Source organism: Carica papaya, chromosome 8 (assembly GCF_054855325.1).
Source record: "Carica papaya isolate Zhongbai chromosome 8, ASM5485532v1, whole genome shotgun sequence".
NCBI classification, from domain to species: domain Eukaryota; kingdom Viridiplantae; phylum Streptophyta; class Magnoliopsida; order Brassicales; family Caricaceae; genus Carica; species Carica papaya.
Genome location: NC_142316.1, coordinates 18,173,684 through 18,189,847, shown reverse-complemented (window position 1 = coordinate 18,189,847; position 16,164 = coordinate 18,173,684). Strand labels below are relative to the sequence as shown.

General features: G+C 46.3%; 4 non-coding genes and 28 pseudogenes across 4 annotated transcripts; all 32 read right to left on the bottom strand.

Annotated features, from left to right (window-relative positions):
• Positions 1-39: 39 nt before the first annotated feature.
• LOC148247031 (5S ribosomal RNA) lies at positions 40-158 on the bottom strand (annotated as a pseudogene).
• Positions 159-717: 559 nt separating this feature from the next.
• On the bottom strand, positions 718-836 carry LOC148247030 (5S ribosomal RNA; annotated as a pseudogene).
• A 560-nt stretch (positions 837-1,396) lies between these two features.
• Positions 1,397-1,516, bottom strand: LOC148247029 (5S ribosomal RNA; annotated as a pseudogene).
• A 207-nt stretch (positions 1,517-1,723) lies between these two features.
• Positions 1,724-1,842, bottom strand: LOC148247028 (5S ribosomal RNA; annotated as a pseudogene).
• Positions 1,843-2,374: 532 nt separating this feature from the next.
• Positions 2,375-2,493, bottom strand: LOC148247027 (5S ribosomal RNA; annotated as a pseudogene).
• A 205-nt stretch (positions 2,494-2,698) lies between these two features.
• Positions 2,699-2,817, bottom strand: LOC148247026 (5S ribosomal RNA; annotated as a pseudogene).
• Positions 2,818-3,377: 560 nt separating this feature from the next.
• Positions 3,378-3,496, bottom strand: LOC148247025 (5S ribosomal RNA; annotated as a pseudogene).
• Positions 3,497-3,702: 206 nt separating this feature from the next.
• On the bottom strand, positions 3,703-3,821 carry LOC148247024 (5S ribosomal RNA; annotated as a pseudogene).
• Positions 3,822-4,380: 559 nt separating this feature from the next.
• Positions 4,381-4,499, bottom strand: LOC148247023 (5S ribosomal RNA; annotated as a pseudogene).
• A 205-nt stretch (positions 4,500-4,704) lies between these two features.
• On the bottom strand, positions 4,705-4,823 carry LOC148247022 (5S ribosomal RNA; annotated as a pseudogene).
• A 562-nt stretch (positions 4,824-5,385) lies between these two features.
• On the bottom strand, positions 5,386-5,504 carry LOC148247021 (5S ribosomal RNA; annotated as a pseudogene).
• Positions 5,505-5,713: 209 nt separating this feature from the next.
• LOC148247020 (5S ribosomal RNA) lies at positions 5,714-5,832 on the bottom strand (annotated as a pseudogene).
• Positions 5,833-6,036: 204 nt separating this feature from the next.
• LOC148247019 (5S ribosomal RNA) lies at positions 6,037-6,155 on the bottom strand. The gene has a single exon (XR_015814512.1). It is a non-coding gene; the product is annotated as a 5S ribosomal RNA (ribosomal RNA).
• A 209-nt stretch (positions 6,156-6,364) lies between these two features.
• On the bottom strand, positions 6,365-6,483 carry LOC148247018 (5S ribosomal RNA; annotated as a pseudogene).
• Positions 6,484-6,686: 203 nt separating this feature from the next.
• Positions 6,687-6,805, bottom strand: LOC148247017 (5S ribosomal RNA). Its single transcript, XR_015814511.1, has one exon. It is a non-coding gene; the product is annotated as a 5S ribosomal RNA (ribosomal RNA).
• A 209-nt stretch (positions 6,806-7,014) lies between these two features.
• On the bottom strand, positions 7,015-7,132 carry LOC148247016 (5S ribosomal RNA; annotated as a pseudogene).
• A 203-nt stretch (positions 7,133-7,335) lies between these two features.
• Positions 7,336-7,453, bottom strand: LOC148247015 (5S ribosomal RNA; annotated as a pseudogene).
• Positions 7,454-8,017: 564 nt separating this feature from the next.
• Positions 8,018-8,136, bottom strand: LOC148247014 (5S ribosomal RNA; annotated as a pseudogene).
• A 917-nt stretch (positions 8,137-9,053) lies between these two features.
• LOC148247013 (5S ribosomal RNA) lies at positions 9,054-9,172 on the bottom strand. Its single transcript, XR_015814480.1, has one exon. It is a non-coding gene; the product is annotated as a 5S ribosomal RNA (ribosomal RNA).
• Positions 9,173-9,734: 562 nt separating this feature from the next.
• LOC148247012 (5S ribosomal RNA) lies at positions 9,735-9,853 on the bottom strand (annotated as a pseudogene).
• Positions 9,854-10,414: 561 nt separating this feature from the next.
• Positions 10,415-10,533, bottom strand: LOC148247011 (5S ribosomal RNA; annotated as a pseudogene).
• A 203-nt stretch (positions 10,534-10,736) lies between these two features.
• Positions 10,737-10,854, bottom strand: LOC148247010 (5S ribosomal RNA; annotated as a pseudogene).
• A 561-nt stretch (positions 10,855-11,415) lies between these two features.
• Positions 11,416-11,534, bottom strand: LOC148247009 (5S ribosomal RNA; annotated as a pseudogene).
• A 205-nt stretch (positions 11,535-11,739) lies between these two features.
• Positions 11,740-11,858, bottom strand: LOC148247008 (5S ribosomal RNA; annotated as a pseudogene).
• Positions 11,859-12,574: 716 nt separating this feature from the next.
• On the bottom strand, positions 12,575-12,693 carry LOC148247007 (5S ribosomal RNA; annotated as a pseudogene).
• A 205-nt stretch (positions 12,694-12,898) lies between these two features.
• Positions 12,899-13,017, bottom strand: LOC148247006 (5S ribosomal RNA; annotated as a pseudogene).
• A 561-nt stretch (positions 13,018-13,578) lies between these two features.
• Positions 13,579-13,697, bottom strand: LOC148247005 (5S ribosomal RNA; annotated as a pseudogene).
• Positions 13,698-13,906: 209 nt separating this feature from the next.
• On the bottom strand, positions 13,907-14,025 carry LOC148247004 (5S ribosomal RNA; annotated as a pseudogene).
• Positions 14,026-14,230: 205 nt separating this feature from the next.
• On the bottom strand, positions 14,231-14,348 carry LOC148247003 (5S ribosomal RNA; annotated as a pseudogene).
• A 561-nt stretch (positions 14,349-14,909) lies between these two features.
• Positions 14,910-15,028, bottom strand: LOC148247002 (5S ribosomal RNA; annotated as a pseudogene).
• A 205-nt stretch (positions 15,029-15,233) lies between these two features.
• LOC148247001 (5S ribosomal RNA) lies at positions 15,234-15,352 on the bottom strand. Its single transcript, XR_015815353.1, has one exon. It is a non-coding gene; the product is annotated as a 5S ribosomal RNA (ribosomal RNA).
• Positions 15,353-15,936: 584 nt separating this feature from the next.
• Positions 15,937-16,055, bottom strand: LOC148247000 (5S ribosomal RNA; annotated as a pseudogene).
• Positions 16,056-16,164: the final 109 nt, after the last annotated feature.

Here is a 16,164-nt window from a genome sequence, read left to right as displayed (position 1 = left end):
GTCGCGCGTAACGTCGAACGACCCGTTTGAAAAAAAGAATTAGTGCGACACGAGGACTTCCCAGGAGGTCACCCATTCGAGTACTAATCTCGCCCAAGCACACTTAACTGCGGAGTTTTAATGGAATCTGGTGCATTCGTGCTGGTATGATCGCACCTGTTTAATTTCACGATGCAAATACATAAAATCCTTCTCCTTTCTTCCCCCTCCCGTCATTTGTTTCCTTGTACGTGCGCAATGCACCTTACGTTCTCATTCAAATATCAAGTAAAATGCCACGGCGTCGTGACTCACATTTGCGAATAAACCTGAGGACCATAATTCAAGTCGCGCGTAATGTCGAAAGAATCATCTGCAAAAAAATGGGTGCAACACAAGGACTTCACAAGAAAATGGGTGAAATATAATGACTTCGCAGGAGGTAACCCATGCTAGTACTACTCTCGCCCAAGCACCATTACCTACGGAGTTCTGATAGAATCCGAAGCATTGGTGCTGGTATGATCGCACCTGTTTCATTTCGTGCTGAAAATACATACACTCATTCTCCTTCCCTCCCCCTCCTATCAATTGTTTCACTGTGCGTTCACACTGCACCTCTCCTTCTCGTTCTAATATCTATTAAAATGCCCCTGCTTCTTGACTCACATTTGCGTATAAACCAGCGAACCATAGTTCCAGTCGCGCGTAACGTCGAATGACCCATCTGAAAAAAAATTGGTGCGACACAAGGACTTCCCAAGAGGTCACCCATCCGAGTACTACTCTCGGCCAAGCAAACTTAACTGCAGAGTTCTGATGGGATCCAGTGCATTAGTGCTGGTATGATCGCACCCGTTTAATTCCGCGCTGCAAATACATAAACTCCTTCTCCTTTCTTCCCCCTCCCGTCATTTCTTTCCTTGTGCGTGCGCACTGCACCTCCCGTGCTCGTTCTAATATCAAGTAAAATACTACGGTGTCGTGACTCACATTTGCGAATTAACCTGAGGACCATAATTCAAGTTGCGCGTAACGTCGAAAGAATCATCTGTTAAAAAATGGGTGCAACACGAGGACTTCACAAGAAAATGGGTGAAATATAAGGACTTCGCAGGAGGTAACCCATGCTAGTACTACTCTCGCCCAAGCACCTTAACTACGGAGTTCTGATAGAATCCGATGCATTAGTACTAGTATGATCGCACCTGTTTCATTTCGTGCTGAAAATACATACACTCTTTCTCCTTCCCTCCCCCTCCCGTCATTTGTTTCCTTGTGCGTGCACTCTGCATATCTCCTTCTCGTTCTAATATCGATTAAAATGCCCCTACTTCTTGACTCACATTTGCGTATAAACCAGGGGACCCTAGTTGCAGTCGCACATAACGTCGAACGACCCGTCTGAAAAAAAAAATTAAGGCGACACGAGGACTTCCCAGGAGGTCACCCATCCGGGTACTACTCTCGCCCAAGCACCTTTAACTTGCGGAGTTCTGATAGAATCCGTTGCATTGGTGCTGGTATGATTGCTCATGTTTCATTCTGTGCTGCAAATACATATACTTTCTCTACCTCCATCCCCCCTCCCGTCATTTGTTTCCTTGTGCATGCACTCTGCATCTCTCTTTCTCGTTCTAATATCGATTAAAATGCTCCTGCTTCTTGACTCACATTTGCGTATAAACCAGTGAACCCTTGTTCCAGTCGCGCGTAACGTCGAACGACCCGTCTGAAAAAAAAATTAGTGCGACACGAGGATTTCCCAAGAGGTAACCCATTCGAGTACTACTCTCTCCCAAGCATACTTAACTGCGGAGTTCTGATGGGATCTGGTGCATTAGTGCTGGTATGATCGAACCTGTTTAATTTCGCTGCAAATACATAAACTCCTTCTCCTTTATTCCACCTCCCATCATTTGTTTTCTTGTGCGTGCGCACTGCACCTCTCGTTCTCGCTCAAATATCAAGTAAAATGCCACGGCGCCGTGACTTACATTTGCGAAAAAATCTGCGGACCATAATTAAGGTCGCGCGTAAGGTCGAACGGCACATCTGAAAAAAAGAAAATGGGTGCAACACGAGAACTTCCAAGGAGGTAACCCATCATTATACTACTTTCGCCAAAGGACACTTAACTGCGGAGTTCTGATAGAATCCGTTGCATTAGTGCTAGTATGATCCCTCATGTTTCATTCTGCACTGCAAATACATACACAATTTCTCCTCCCATCCCCCCTCCCGTCATTTGTTTCCTTGTGCGTGCACTCTGCATCTCTCTTTCTCGTTCTAATATCAAGTAATATGCCCCCGCACTGTGACTCACCTTTGCAAATGAACCAGCGGTTTATAATTCCATTCGCGCGTAACGTCGAACAACCAATCCGAAAAAAAATAGGTACAACACGAGGGCTTCCCAAGTGGTCACCTATCCGAGTACTACTCTCACCCAAGCACACTTAACTGCGGAGTTCTGATGGGATCCGGGGCTTTAGTGCTGGTATGATCGCACCTGTTTAATTTCGCGCTGCAAATACATACACTCCTTCTCATTTCTTCCCCCTCCAGTCATTTGTATCCTTGCGCGTTAACACTTCACCTCTCATTCTCGTTTTAATATCGATTAAAATGCCCCTGCTTATAGACTCACATTTGTGTATAAACCAGCGGACCCTAGTTCCAGACGCGCCTAACGTCGAATGACCCGTCTGAAAAAAAATTGGTGCGACATAAGGACTTCCCAGGAGGTCACCCATCCGAGTACAAATCTCGCCTAAGCACACTTAACTGCGGAGTTCTGATGGGATCTGGTGCATTTGTGCTGGTATGATCGCACCCGTTTAATTTTGCGCTACAAATACATAAACTCATTCCCCTTTCTTCCCCCTCCCGTCATTTGTTTCCTTGTGCGTGCGCACTGCACCTCCCGTTCTCGTTCTAATATCAAGTAAAATGTCACGGCGCCGTGACTCACATTTGCGAATAAACCTGAGGACCATAATTCAAGTCGCGCGTAACGTCGAAAGAATTATCTGCAAAAAAATGGGTGCAACACGAGAACTTCACAAGAAAATGGGTGAAATATAAGGATTTCGCAGGAGGTAACCCATGCTAGTACTACTCTCGCCCAAGCACCCTTACCTACGGAGTTCTGATAGAATCCGTTGCATTAGTGCTGGTATGATCCCTCATGTTTCATTTTGCACTGCAAATACATACACTCTTTCTCCTTCCATCCCCCCTCCCGTCATTTGTTTCCTTGTGCGTGCACTCTGCATCTCTCTTTCTCGTTCTAATATCAAGTAATATGCCCCGGCACAGTGACTCACCTTTGCAAATGAACCAGCGGTTTATAATTCCATTCGCGCGTAACGTCGAACAACCCATCCGAAAAAAAATTAGTGCAACACGAGGGCTTCCCAGGTGGTCACCCATCCGAGTACTACTCTCGCCCAAACACACTTAACTACGGAGTTCTGATGGGATCCGGAGCTTTAGTGCTGGTATAATCGGACCTGTTTAATTTCACGCTGCAAATACATATACTCCTTCTCCTTTCTTCCCCCTCCCGTCATTTGTTTCCTTGTGCGTTCACACTTCACCTCTCATTCTCGTTCTAATATCGATTAAAATGCCCCTGCTTCTTGACTCAGATTTGCGTATAAACCAGCGGACCCTAGTTCCAGACATGCGTAACGTTGAACGACCCGTCTGAAAAAAAAATTGGTGCGACACGAGGACTTCCCAGGAGGTTATCCATCCGAGTACTAATCTCGCCCAAGCACACATAACTGCAGAGTTCTGATGGAATCCGGTGCATTAGTGCTGGTATGATCGCACCTGTTTAATTTCGCGCTGCAAATACATAAACTCATTCCTCTTTCTTCCCCCTCTCGTCATTTGTTTCCTTGTGCGTGCGCACTGCACCTCCCGTTCTCGTTCTAATATCAAGTAAAATGTCACGGCGCCGTGACTCACATTTGCGAATAAACTTGAGGACCATAATTTAAGTCGCGCGTAACGTCGAAAGAATCATCTGCAAAAAAATAGGTGCAACACGAGGACTTCCTAAGAAAATGGGTGAAATATAAGGACTTCGCAGGAGGTCACCCATCCGAGTACTTTTCTCGGCCAAGCACCCTTAACTGCGGAGTTCTGATAGAATCCGTTGCATTAGTGCTGGTATGAACCCTCATGTTTCATTCTGCACTGCAAATACATACACTCTTTCTCCTCCCATCCCCCCTCCCGTCATTTGTTTCCTTGTGCGTGCACTCTGCATCTCTCTTTCTCGTTCTAATATCAAGTAATATGCCCCGGCACAGTGACTCACCTTTGCAAATGATCCAGCGGTTTATAATTCTATTCGCGCGTAATGTCGAACAACCCATCCGAAAAAAATAGGTGCAACGCGAGGGCTTCCCAAGTGGTCACCCATCCGAGTACTACTCTCGCCCAAGCACTCTTAAGTGCGGAGTTCTGATGGGATCCGGGTCTTTAGAGCTGGTATGATCGCACCTGTTTAATTTCGCGCTGCAAATACATACACTCCTTCTCCTTTCTTCCCCCTCCGGTCATTTGTTTCCTTGTGCGTTCACACTTCACCTCTCATTCTCGTTCTAATATCGATTAAAATGCTCCTGCTTCTTGACTCACATTTGCGTATAAACCAGCGGACCCTAGTTCCAGTCGCGCGTAACGTCGAACGACCCGTCTGAAAAAAAATTGGTGCGACACGACGACTTCCCAAGAGGTCAACCATCCGAGTACTACTCTCGCCCAAGCACACTTAACTGCGGAGTTCTGATGGGATCCGTTGCATTACTGCTGGAATGATTGCATCTGTTTAATTTTCCGCTGCAAATACATAAACTCATTCCCCTTTCGTCCCCCTCTCGTCATTTGTTTCCTTGTGTGTGCGCACTGCAGCTCCCGTTCTCGTTCTAATATCAAGTAAAATGCTACAGCGCCGTGACTCACATTTGCGAATAAACCTGAGGACCATAATTCAAGTCGCGCGTAACGTCAAAAGAATCATCTGCAAAAAATGGGTGCAACACGAGGACTTCCTAAGAAAATGTTTGAAATATAAGGACTTCGCAGGAGGTCACCATTCCTAGTGCTATTCTCGGCCAAGCACCCTTAACTTGCGGAGTTCTGATAGAATCCGTTGCATTGGTGCTGGTATGATTGCTCATGTTTCATTCTGCGCTGCAAATACATACACTTTTTCTCCCTCCATCCCCCCTCCCGTCATTTATTCCCTTGTGCGTGCACTCTGCATCTCTCCTTCTCGTTCTAATATCGATTAAAATGCCCCTGCTTCTTGACTCACATTTGCATATAAAACAGTGGACCCTAATTCCAGTCGCGTGTAACGTCGAACGACCCGTCTGAAAAAAAAATTTAGTGCGACACGAGGACTTCCCAGGAGGTCACCCATCCGAGTACTACTCTCGCCCAAGCACACTTAATTGCGAAGTTCTGATGGGCTCCGGTGCATTAGTGCTAGTTTGATCACACCCGTTTAAGTTCGCGCTGCAAATACATAAACTACTTCTCCGTTCTTCCCCCTCCCGTCATTTGTTTCCTTGTGCGTGCGCACTGCACCTCTCGTTCTCGTTCAAATATCAAGTAAAATGCCACAGCACCGTGACTCACATTTGCGAATAAATCTGCAGACCATAATTAAAGTCGCGCGTAACGTCGAACGACACATCTGAAAAAAAGAAAATGGGTGCAACACGAGAACTTCCCAGGAGGTAACCCATCATTGTACTACTTTCGTCAAAGCACACTTAACTGCGGAGTTCTGATGGGATCCGGTGCATTTGTGCTGGTGTGAGCGCACCTGTTTAATTTCGGGCATAAAATACATACACTCCTTCTTCCCTCCCCCCCTCCCATCATTTGTTTCCTTGTGCATTCACACTGCATCTCTCCTTCTCGTTCTAATATCGATTAAAATGCCCCAGATTCTTGACTCACATTTGCGTATAAACCAGCAGATTGTAGTTCCAGTCGCGCTTAACGTCGAACGATCCGTCTGATAAAAAATTGGTGCGACACGAGGACTTCACAAGAGGTCACCCATCCGAGTACTACTCTCGCCCAAGCACACTTAACTGCGGAGTTCTGATGGGATCCGGTGCATTAGTGCTGGTATGACCGCACCCGTTTAATTCCGCGCTGCAAATACATAAACTCATTCTCCTTTCTTCCCCTTCCTGTCATTTGTTTCCTTGTGCGTGCGCACTGCACCTCTCGTTCTCGTTCAAATATCAAGTAAAATACCACGGCGCCGTGACTCACATTTGCGAATAAATCTGCGGACCATAATTAAAGTCGCGCGTAACGTCGAACGACACATCTGAAAAAAAGAAAATGGGTGCAACACGAGAACTTCCCAGGAGGTAACCCATCATTGTACTACTTTCGCCAAAGCACACTTAACTGCGAAGTTCTGATGGGATCCGGTGCATTTGTGCTGGTGTGACCGCACCTGTTTAATTTCGTGCTGAAAATACATACACTCCTTCTTCCCTCTCCCCTCCCATCATTTGTTTCCTTGTGCGTTCACACTGCACCTCTCCTTCTCGTTCTAATATCGATTAAAATGCCCCTGATTCTTGACTCACATTTGCGTATAAACCAGCGGATTGTAGTTCCAGTCGCGCTTAACGTCGAACGACCCGTCTGATAAAAAATTGGTGCGACACGAGGACTTCACAAGAGGTCACCCATCCGAGTACTACTCTCGCCCAAGCACACTTAACTGCGGAGTTCTGATGGGATCCGGTGCATTAGTGCTGGTATGACCGCACCCGTTTAATTTCGCGCTGCAAATACATAAACTCATTCTCCTTTCTTCCCCCTCCCGTCATTTATTTCCTTGTGCGTGCGCACTGCACCTCTCGTTCTCGTTCAAATATCAAGTAAAATACCACGGCGCTGTGACTCACATTTGCGAATAAATCTGCGGACCATAATTTAAGTCGCGCGTAACGTCGAACGACACTTCTGAAAAAAAGAAAATGGGTGCAACACGAGAACTTCCCAGGAGGTAACCCATCATTGTACTACTTCGCCAAAGCACACTTAACTACGGAGTTCTGATGGGATCAGGTGCATTTGTGCTGGTGTGACCGCACCTGTTTAATTTCGTGCTGAAAATACATACACTCCTTCTTCCCTCTCCCCTCCCATCATTTGTTTCCTTGTGCGTTCACATTGCACCTCTCCTTCTCGTTCTAATATCGATTAAAATGCCCCTGATTCTTGACTCACATTTGCGTATAAACCAGCGGACCATAGTTCCAGTCGCGCCTAACGTCGAACGACCCATCTGAAAAAAAATTGTTGCGATACGAGGACTTCCCAAGAGGTCTCCCATCCGAGTACTACTCTCGCCCAAGCACACTTAACTGCAGAGTTCTGATGGGATCCAGTGCAGTAGTGCTGGTATGATGCCACTTGTTTAATTTTGCGCTTCAAATACATACACACATTCTCGTTTCTTCCTCATCCTGTCATTTGTTTCCTTGTGCGTGCGCACTGCACCTCCCGTACTCGTTCTAATATCAAGTAAAATGCCACGGCACCGTGACTCACATTTACGAATAAACCTGCGGACCATAAATCAAGTCGCGTATAACGTCGAAAGAATCATCTGCAAAAAGACGGGTGCAACACGAGGACTTCCCAAGAAAGTGGGTGAAATATAAGGACTTCGCAGGAGGTCACCCATCCGAGAACTTTTTTCGCCCAAGCACCATTAACTGCGGAGTTCTGATAGAATCCGTTGTATTAGTGCTGGTATGATCCCTCATGTTTCATTCTGCACTGCAAATACATACACTCTTTCTCCTTTCTTCCCCCTCCCGTCATTTGTTTCCTTGTGCGTGCACTCTGCATCTCTCGTTCTCGTTCAAATATCAAGTAAAATGCCACGGCGCCGTGACTCACCTTTGCGAATAAATCTACGGACCATAATTAAAGTCGCGCGTAACGTCGAACGGCACATCTGAAAAAAAGAAAATGGGTGCAACACGAGAACTTCCCACGAGGTAACCCATCATTGTACTACTTTCACCAAAGCACACTTAACTGCGGAGTTCTGATGGGATCCGGTCCATTTGTGCTGGTATGATCGCACCTGTTTAATTTTGCGCTGCAAATACATAAACTCATTCCCCTTTCTTCCCCCTCCCGTCATTTGTTTCCTTGTGCGTGCGCACTGCACCTCCCGTGCTCCTTCTAATATAAAGTAAAATGCTACGGTGCCATGACTCACATTTGCGAATAAACCTGAGGACCATAATTCAAGTCACGCGTATCGTCGAAAGAATCATCTGCAAAAAAATTGGTGCAACTCAAGGACTTCTTAAGAAAATTTGTGAAATATAAGGACTTCGCAGGAGGTCAACCATCCTAGTGATACTCTCGCCCAAACACCCTTAACTTGCGGAGTTCTGATAGAATCCGTTGCATTGGTGCTGGTATGATTGCTCATGTTTCATTCTGCGCTGCAAATACATACACTTTTTCTCCCTCCATCCCCCCTCCCGTCATTTGTTTTCTTGTGCGTGCGCACTGCACCTCCCGTGCTCGTTCTAATATAAAGTAAAATGCTACGGTGCCGTGACTCACATTTGCGAATAAACCTGAGGACCATAATTCAAGTCGCGCGTATCGTCGAAAGAATCATCTGCAAAAAAATGGGTACAACACGAGGACTTCCTAAGAAAATGGGTGAAATATAAGGACTTCGCAGGAGGTCACCCATCCTAGTGCTACTCTCGCCCAAGCACCCTTAACCTGCGGAGTTCTAATAGAATCCGTTGCATTGGTGCTGGTATGATTGCTCATATTTCATTATGCGCTGCAAATACATACACTTTTTCTCCCTCCATCCCCCCTCCCGTCATTTGTTTCCTTGTGCGTGCACTCTGCATCTCTCCTTCTCATTTTAATATCGATTAAAATGCCCCTGCTTCTTGACTCACATTTGCTTATAAACCAGTGGACCCTAGTTCCAGTCGCGCGCAACGTCGAACGACCCGTCTGAAAAGAAATTAGTGCGACACGAGGACTTCCTAGGAGGTCACCCATCCGAGTACTACTCTCGCCCAAGCACACTTAACTGCGGAGTTCTGATGGGATCCGGTGCATTAGTGCTGGTATGATCGCACCTGTTTAATTTCGCGCTGCAAATACATAAACTTTTTCTCCTTTCTTCCCCCTCCCGTCATTTCTTTCCTTGTGCGTACGCACTGCACCTCCCGTGCTCGTTCTAATATCAAGTAAAATGCTAAGGTGCCGTGACTCACATTTGCGAATAAACCTGAGGACCATAATTCAAGTCGCGCGTATCATCGAAAGAATCATCTGCAAAAAAATGGGTACAACACGAGGACTTCTTAAGAAAATGGGTTAAATATAAGGACTTCGCAGGAGGTCACCCATCCTAGTGCTACTCTCGCCAAAGCATTCTTAACTTGCAGAGTTCTAATAGAATCCGTTACATTGGTGCTGGTATGATTGCTCATGTTTCATTCTCCGCTGCAAATACATACACTTTTTCTCCCTCTATCCCCCCTCCCGTCATTTGTTTCCTTGTGCGTGCACTCTGCATCTCTCCTTCTCATTCTAATATTGATTAAAATGTCCCTGCTTCTTGACTCACATTTGCATATAAACCAGTGGACCCTAGTTCCAGTCGCGCGTAACGTCGTACGACCTGTCTGAAAAGAAAATTAGTGCGACACATGGATTTCCCAGGAGGTCACCCATCCGAGTACTACTCTTGTCCAAGCACACTTAACTGCGGAGTTCTACTGGGATCCGATGCATTAGTGCTGGTATGATCGCACCTATTTAATTTTGCGCTGCAAATACATAAACTCCTAATCCTTTCTTCCCTCTCCCGTCATTTGTTTCTTTGTGCGTGCGCACTGCACCTCCCCTACTCGTTCTAATATTAAGTAAAATGCGATGGTGCCGTGACTCACATTTGCGAATAAATCTGCGGACCATAAATCAAGTCGCGCGTAACGTCGAAAGAATCATCTGCAAAAAAATGGGTGCAACACGAGGACTTCACAAGAAAATGGGTGAAATATAAGGACTTCGCAGGAGGTAACCCATGCTAGTACTACCCTCGCCCAAGCACCCTTACCTACGGAGTTCTGATAGAATCCATTGCATTAGTGCTGGAATGATCGCACCTGTTTCATTTCGCGCTGCAAAAACATACTCCTTCTCCTTTCTTCCCCCTCCCATCATTTGTTTCCTTGTGCGTGCGCACTGCACCTCTCGTTCTCGTTCAAATATCAAGTAAAATGCCACGGCGCCGTGACTCACATTTGCGAATAAATCTGCGGACCATAATTAAAGTCGCGCGTAACGTCGAACGGCACATCTGAAAAAAAAAAAATGGGTGCAACACGAGAACTTCCCAGGAGGTAACCCATCATTGTACTACTTTCGCCAAAGCACACTTAACTGCGAAGTTCTGATGGGATCCGGTGCATTTCTGCTGGTGTGACCGCACCTGTTTAATTTGGTGCTGAAAATACATACACTCCTTCTTCCCGCCCCCCTCCCATCATTTGTTTCCTTGTGCGTTCACACTGCACATCTCTTTCTCGTTCTAATATTGATTAAAATGCCCCTGATTCTTGACTCACATTTGAGTATAAACCAGTGGACCATAGTTCCAGTCGCGCGTAACGTCGAACGACCCATCTGAATGAAAATTGTTGCGATACGAAGACTTCCCAAGAGGTCACCCATCCGAGTACTACTCTCGCCCAAGCACACTTAACTGCAGAGTTCTGATGGGATCCAGTGCATCAGTGCTGGTATGATGCCACTTGTTTAATTTTGCGCTTCAAATACATACACTCCTTCTCTTTTCTTCCTCCTCCCGTCATTTGTTTCCTTGTGCGTGCGCACTGCAACTCTCGTACTCGTTCTAATATCAAGTAAAATGCCACGGCTCCGTGACTCACATTTGCGAATAAACCTGCGGACCATAATTCAAGTCGCGCGTAACGTCGAAAGAATCATCTGCAAAAAGATGGGTGCACCACGAGGACCTCCCAAGAAAATGGGTGAAATATAAGTACTTCGCAGGAGGTCACCCATCCGAGTACTTTTCTCGCCCAAGCACCCTTAACTGCGGAGTTCTGATAGAATCCGTTGCATTAGTGCTGGTATGATCCCTCATGTTTCATTCTGCACTGCAAATACATACACTCTTTCTTCTTCCATCCCACCTCCCGTCATTTGTTTCCTTGTGCGTGCACTCTGCATCTCTCTTTCTCGTTCTAATATCAAGTAATATGCCCCGGCACCGTGACTCACCTTTGCAAATGAACCAGCGGTTTATAATTCCATTCGCGCGTAATGTCGAAAAACCCATTCGAAAAAAAATAGGTGCAACACGAGGGCTTTCCAAGTGGTCACCCATCCGAGTACTACTCTCGCCCAAGCACACTTAACTGCGGAGTTCTGATGGGATCCGGGGCTTTAGTGCTGGTAAGATCGCACCTGTTTAAATTCGCGCTGCAAATACATACACTCCTTCTCCTTTCTTCCCCCTCCCGTCATTTGTTTCCTTGTGCGTTCACACTTCACCTCTCATTCTCGTTCTAATATCGATTAAAATGCCCCTGCTTCTTGACTCACATTTGCGTATAAACCAGCGGACCCTAGTTCCAGACCCGCGTAACGTCGGACAACCCGTCTGAAAAGAAATTTGTGCGACACGAGGACTTCCCAGGAGGTCACCCATCCGAGTACTAATCTCGCCCAAGCACACTTCACTGCGGAGTTCTGATGGGATCCGGTGCATTAGTGCTGGTATGATCCCACCTCTTTAATTTCGCGCTGCAAATACATAAACTCATTTCCCTTTCTTCCCACTCCCGTCATTTGTTTCCTTGTGTGTGCGCACTGCACCTCCTGTTCTCGTTCTAATATAAAGTAAAATGTTACACGCCGTGACTCACATTTGCGAATAAACCTGAGGACCATAATTCAAGTTGCGCGTAACATCGAAATAATCATCTGCAAAAAAATGGGTGCAACACGAGGACTTCACAAGAAAATTGGTGAAATATAAGGACTTCGCAGGAGGTAACCCATGCTAGTACTACTCTCGCCAAAGCACCCTTACCTACGGAGTTCTGATAGAATCCGTTGCATTTGTGCTGGTTTGATCGCACCTGTTTCATTTCGTGCTGAAAATACATACACTCCTTCTCCTTCCTTCTCCCATCAATTGTTTCTTTGTGCGTTCACACTGCACCTCTCCCTCTCGTTCTAATATCGATTAAAATGCCCCTGCTTCTTGACTCACATTTGCGTATAAACCAGCGGACACAAGTTCCAGTCGCGCGTAATGTCTAACGACCCATCTGAAAAAAAATTATTGCGATACGAGGACTTCCCAAGAGGACACCCATCCGAGTACTACTCTCGCCCAAGCACACTTAACTGCAGAGTTCTGATGGTGACTCACCTTTGCAAATGAAGCAGCGGTTTATAATTCCATTCGCGCGTAACGTCGAACAACCCATCCGAAAAAAAATAGGTGCAACAAGAGAGCTTCCCAAGTGGTCACCCATCCGAGTACTACTCTCGCCCAAGCACACTTAACTGCGGAGTTCTGATGGGATCCGGGGCTTTAGTGCTGGTATGATCGAACCTGTTTAATTTCGCGCTGCAAATACATACACTCCTTCTCCTTTCTTACCCCTCCCGTCAATTGTTTCCTTGTGCATTCACAATGCACCTCTCATTCTCGTTCTAATATCGATTAAAATGCCCCTGCTTCTTGACTCACATTTGCGTATAAACCAGCGGACCCTTGTTCCAGTCGCGCGTAACGTCGAACGACCCGTCTGAAAAAAAATTGTTGCGACACGAGGACTTCCCAGGAGGTCACCCATCCGAGTACTACTCTCGCCCAAGCACACTTAACTGCGGAGTTCTGATGGTATCCGGTGCATTAGTGGTGGTATGATCGCACCCGTTTAATTTCGCGCTGCAAATACATAAACTCCTTCCCCTTTCTTCCCCCTCCTGTTATTTGCTTCCTTGTGCGTGCGCACTGCACCTCCCGTGCTCGTTCTAATATCAAGTAAAATGCTACGGTGCCGTGACTCACATTTGCGAATAAACCTGAGGACCATAATTCAAATCGTGCGTATCGTCGAAAGAATCATCTGTAAAAAAATGGGTGCAACACGAGAACTTCCTAAGAAAATGGGTGAAATATAAGGACTTCGCAGGAGGTCACCCATCCTAGTGCTTCTCTCGCCCAAGCACCCTTAACTTGCGGAGTTCTGATAGAATCCGTTGCATTGGTGCTGGTATGATTGCTCATGTTTCATTCTGCGCTGCAAATACATACACTTTTTCTCCCTCCATCCCCCTCCCGTCATTTGTTTCCTTGTGCGTGCACTCTGCATCTCTCTTTCTCGTTCTAATATCAATAAAAATGCCCCTGCTTCTTGACTCACATTTGCGTATAAACCAGTGGACCCTAATTCCAGTCGAGCGTAACGTCGAACGACCCGTCTGAAAAAAAAATTAGTGCGACACGAGGACTTCCAAGGAGGTCACCCATCCGAGTACTACTCTCGCCCAAGCACACTTAACTGCGGAGTTCTGATGGGATCCGGTGCATTAGTGCTGGTATGATCGAACCTGTTTAATTTCGCGCTGCAAATACATAAACTCCTTCTCCTTTCTTCCCCCTCCCGTCATTTGTTTCCTTGTGCGTGCGCACTGCACCTCTCGTTCTCGTTCAAATATCAAGTAAAATGCCACGGCGCCGTGACTCACATTTGCGAATAAATCTGTGGACCATAATTAAAGTCGCGCGTAACATCGAACGGCACATCTGAAAAAAAGAAAATGGGTGCAACACGAGAACTTCCCAGGAGGTAACCCATGCTAGTACTACTCTCGCCCAAGCACCCTTACCTACGGAGTTCTGATAGAATCCGTTGCATTAGTGCTGGTATGATCGCACCTGTTTCATTTCGTGCTGAAAATACATACACTCCTTCTCCTTCCCTCCCCCTCCCATCAATTGTTTCCTTGTGCGTTCACACTGCACCTCTCCTTCTCGTTCTAATATCGATTAAAATGCCCCTGCTTCTTGACTCACAATTGCGTATAAACCAGCGGACCATAGTTCCAGTCGCGCGTAACGTCGAACGACCTATCTGAAAAAAAATTGTTGCAATATGAGGACTTCCCAAGAGGTCACCCATCCGAGTACTACTCTCGCCCAAGCACGCTTAACTGTAGAGTTCTGATGGGATCCAGTGCATAAGTGCTGGTATGATGCCACTTATTTAATTTTGCGCTTCCAATACATACACTCCCTCTCTTTTATTCCACCTCCCGTCATTTGTTTCCTTGTGCGTGCGCACTGCACCTCCCGTACTCTTTTTAATATCAAGTAAAATGCCATGGCGCCGTGATTCACATTTGCGAATAAATCTGCTGACCATAAATCAAGTCGCGCGTAACGTCGAAAGAATCATCTGGAAAAAGATGGGTGTAACACGAGGACCTCCCAAGAAAATGGGTGAAATATAAAGACTTTGCAAGAGGTCACCCATTCGAGTACTTTTCTCGCCCAAGCACCCTTAACTGCTGAGTTCTGATAGAATCCGTTGTATTAGTGCTGGTATGATCCCTCATGTTTCATTCTACACTGCAAATACATACACTCTTTCTTCTTCCATCCCCCCTCCCGTCATTTGTTTCCTTGTGCGTGCACTCTGCATCTCTCTTTCTCGTTCTAATATCAAGTAATATGCCCCGGCACCGTGACACACCTTTGCAAATGAACCAACGGTTTATAATTCCATTCGCGCGTAACGACGAACAACCCATCCGAAAAAAAATAGGTGCAACACGAGGGCTTCCCAAGTGGTCACCCATCCGAGTACTACTCTCGCCCAATAACACTTTACTGCGAAGTTCTGATGGGATCCGGAGCTTTAGTGCTGGTATGATTGCACCTGTTTAATTTCGCGCTCCAAATACAAACACTCCTTCTCTTTTCTTCCCCCTCCCGTCATTTGTTTCCTTATGGGTTCACACTTCACCTCTCATTCTCGTTCTAATATCGATTAAAATGCCCCAGCTTCTTGACTCACATTTGCGTATAAACCAGCGGACCCTAGTTCCAGACCCGCGTAACGTCGAACAACCCGTCTGAAAAGAAATTTGTGCGACACGAGGACTTCCCAGGAGGTCACCCATCCGAGTACTACTCTCGCCCAAGCACACTTAACTGCGGAGTTCTGATGGGATCCGGTGCATTAGTGTTGGTATGATCGCACCTGTTTACTTTCGCGCTGCAAATACATACACTCCTTCTCCTTTCTTCCCCCTCCTGTCATTTGTTTCCTTGTGCGTTCAAACTTCACCTCTCATTCTCGTTCTAATATCGATTAAAATGCCCCTGCTTCTTGACTCACATTTGCGTATAAACCAGCGAACCCTAGTTCAAGACGCGCGTAACGTCGAACGACCCGTCTGAAAAAAAATTGGTGAGACACGAGGACTTCCCTCGTGTTGCACCTATTTTTTTTCGGATGGGTTGTTCGTCGTTACGCGCGAATGGAATTATAAATCGTTGGTTCATTTGCAAAGGTGTGTCACGGTGCCGGGGCATATTACTTGATATTAGAACGAGCATTAGTGCTGGTATGATCGCACCTGTTTACTTTCGCGCTGCAAATACATACACTCCTTCTCATTTCTTCCCCCTCTTGTCATTTGTTTCCTTGTGCGTTCAAACTTCACATCTCATTCTCGTTCTAATATCGATTAAAATGCCCCTGCTTCTTGACTCACATTTGCGTATAAACCAGCGGACCCTAGTTCAAGACGCGCGTAACGTCGAACGACCCGTCTGAAAAAAAATTGGTGAGACACGAGGACTTCCCAGGAGGTCACCCATCCGAGTACTACTCTCGCCCAAGAACACTTAACTGCGGAGTTCTGATGGGATCCGGTGCATTAGTGCTGGTATGATCGCACCTGTTTAATTTTGCGCTGCAAATAAATAAACTCCTTCTCCTTTCTTCCCCCTCCCGTCATTTGTTTCCTTGTGCGTGCGCACTGCACCTCTCGTTGTCGTTCAAATATCAA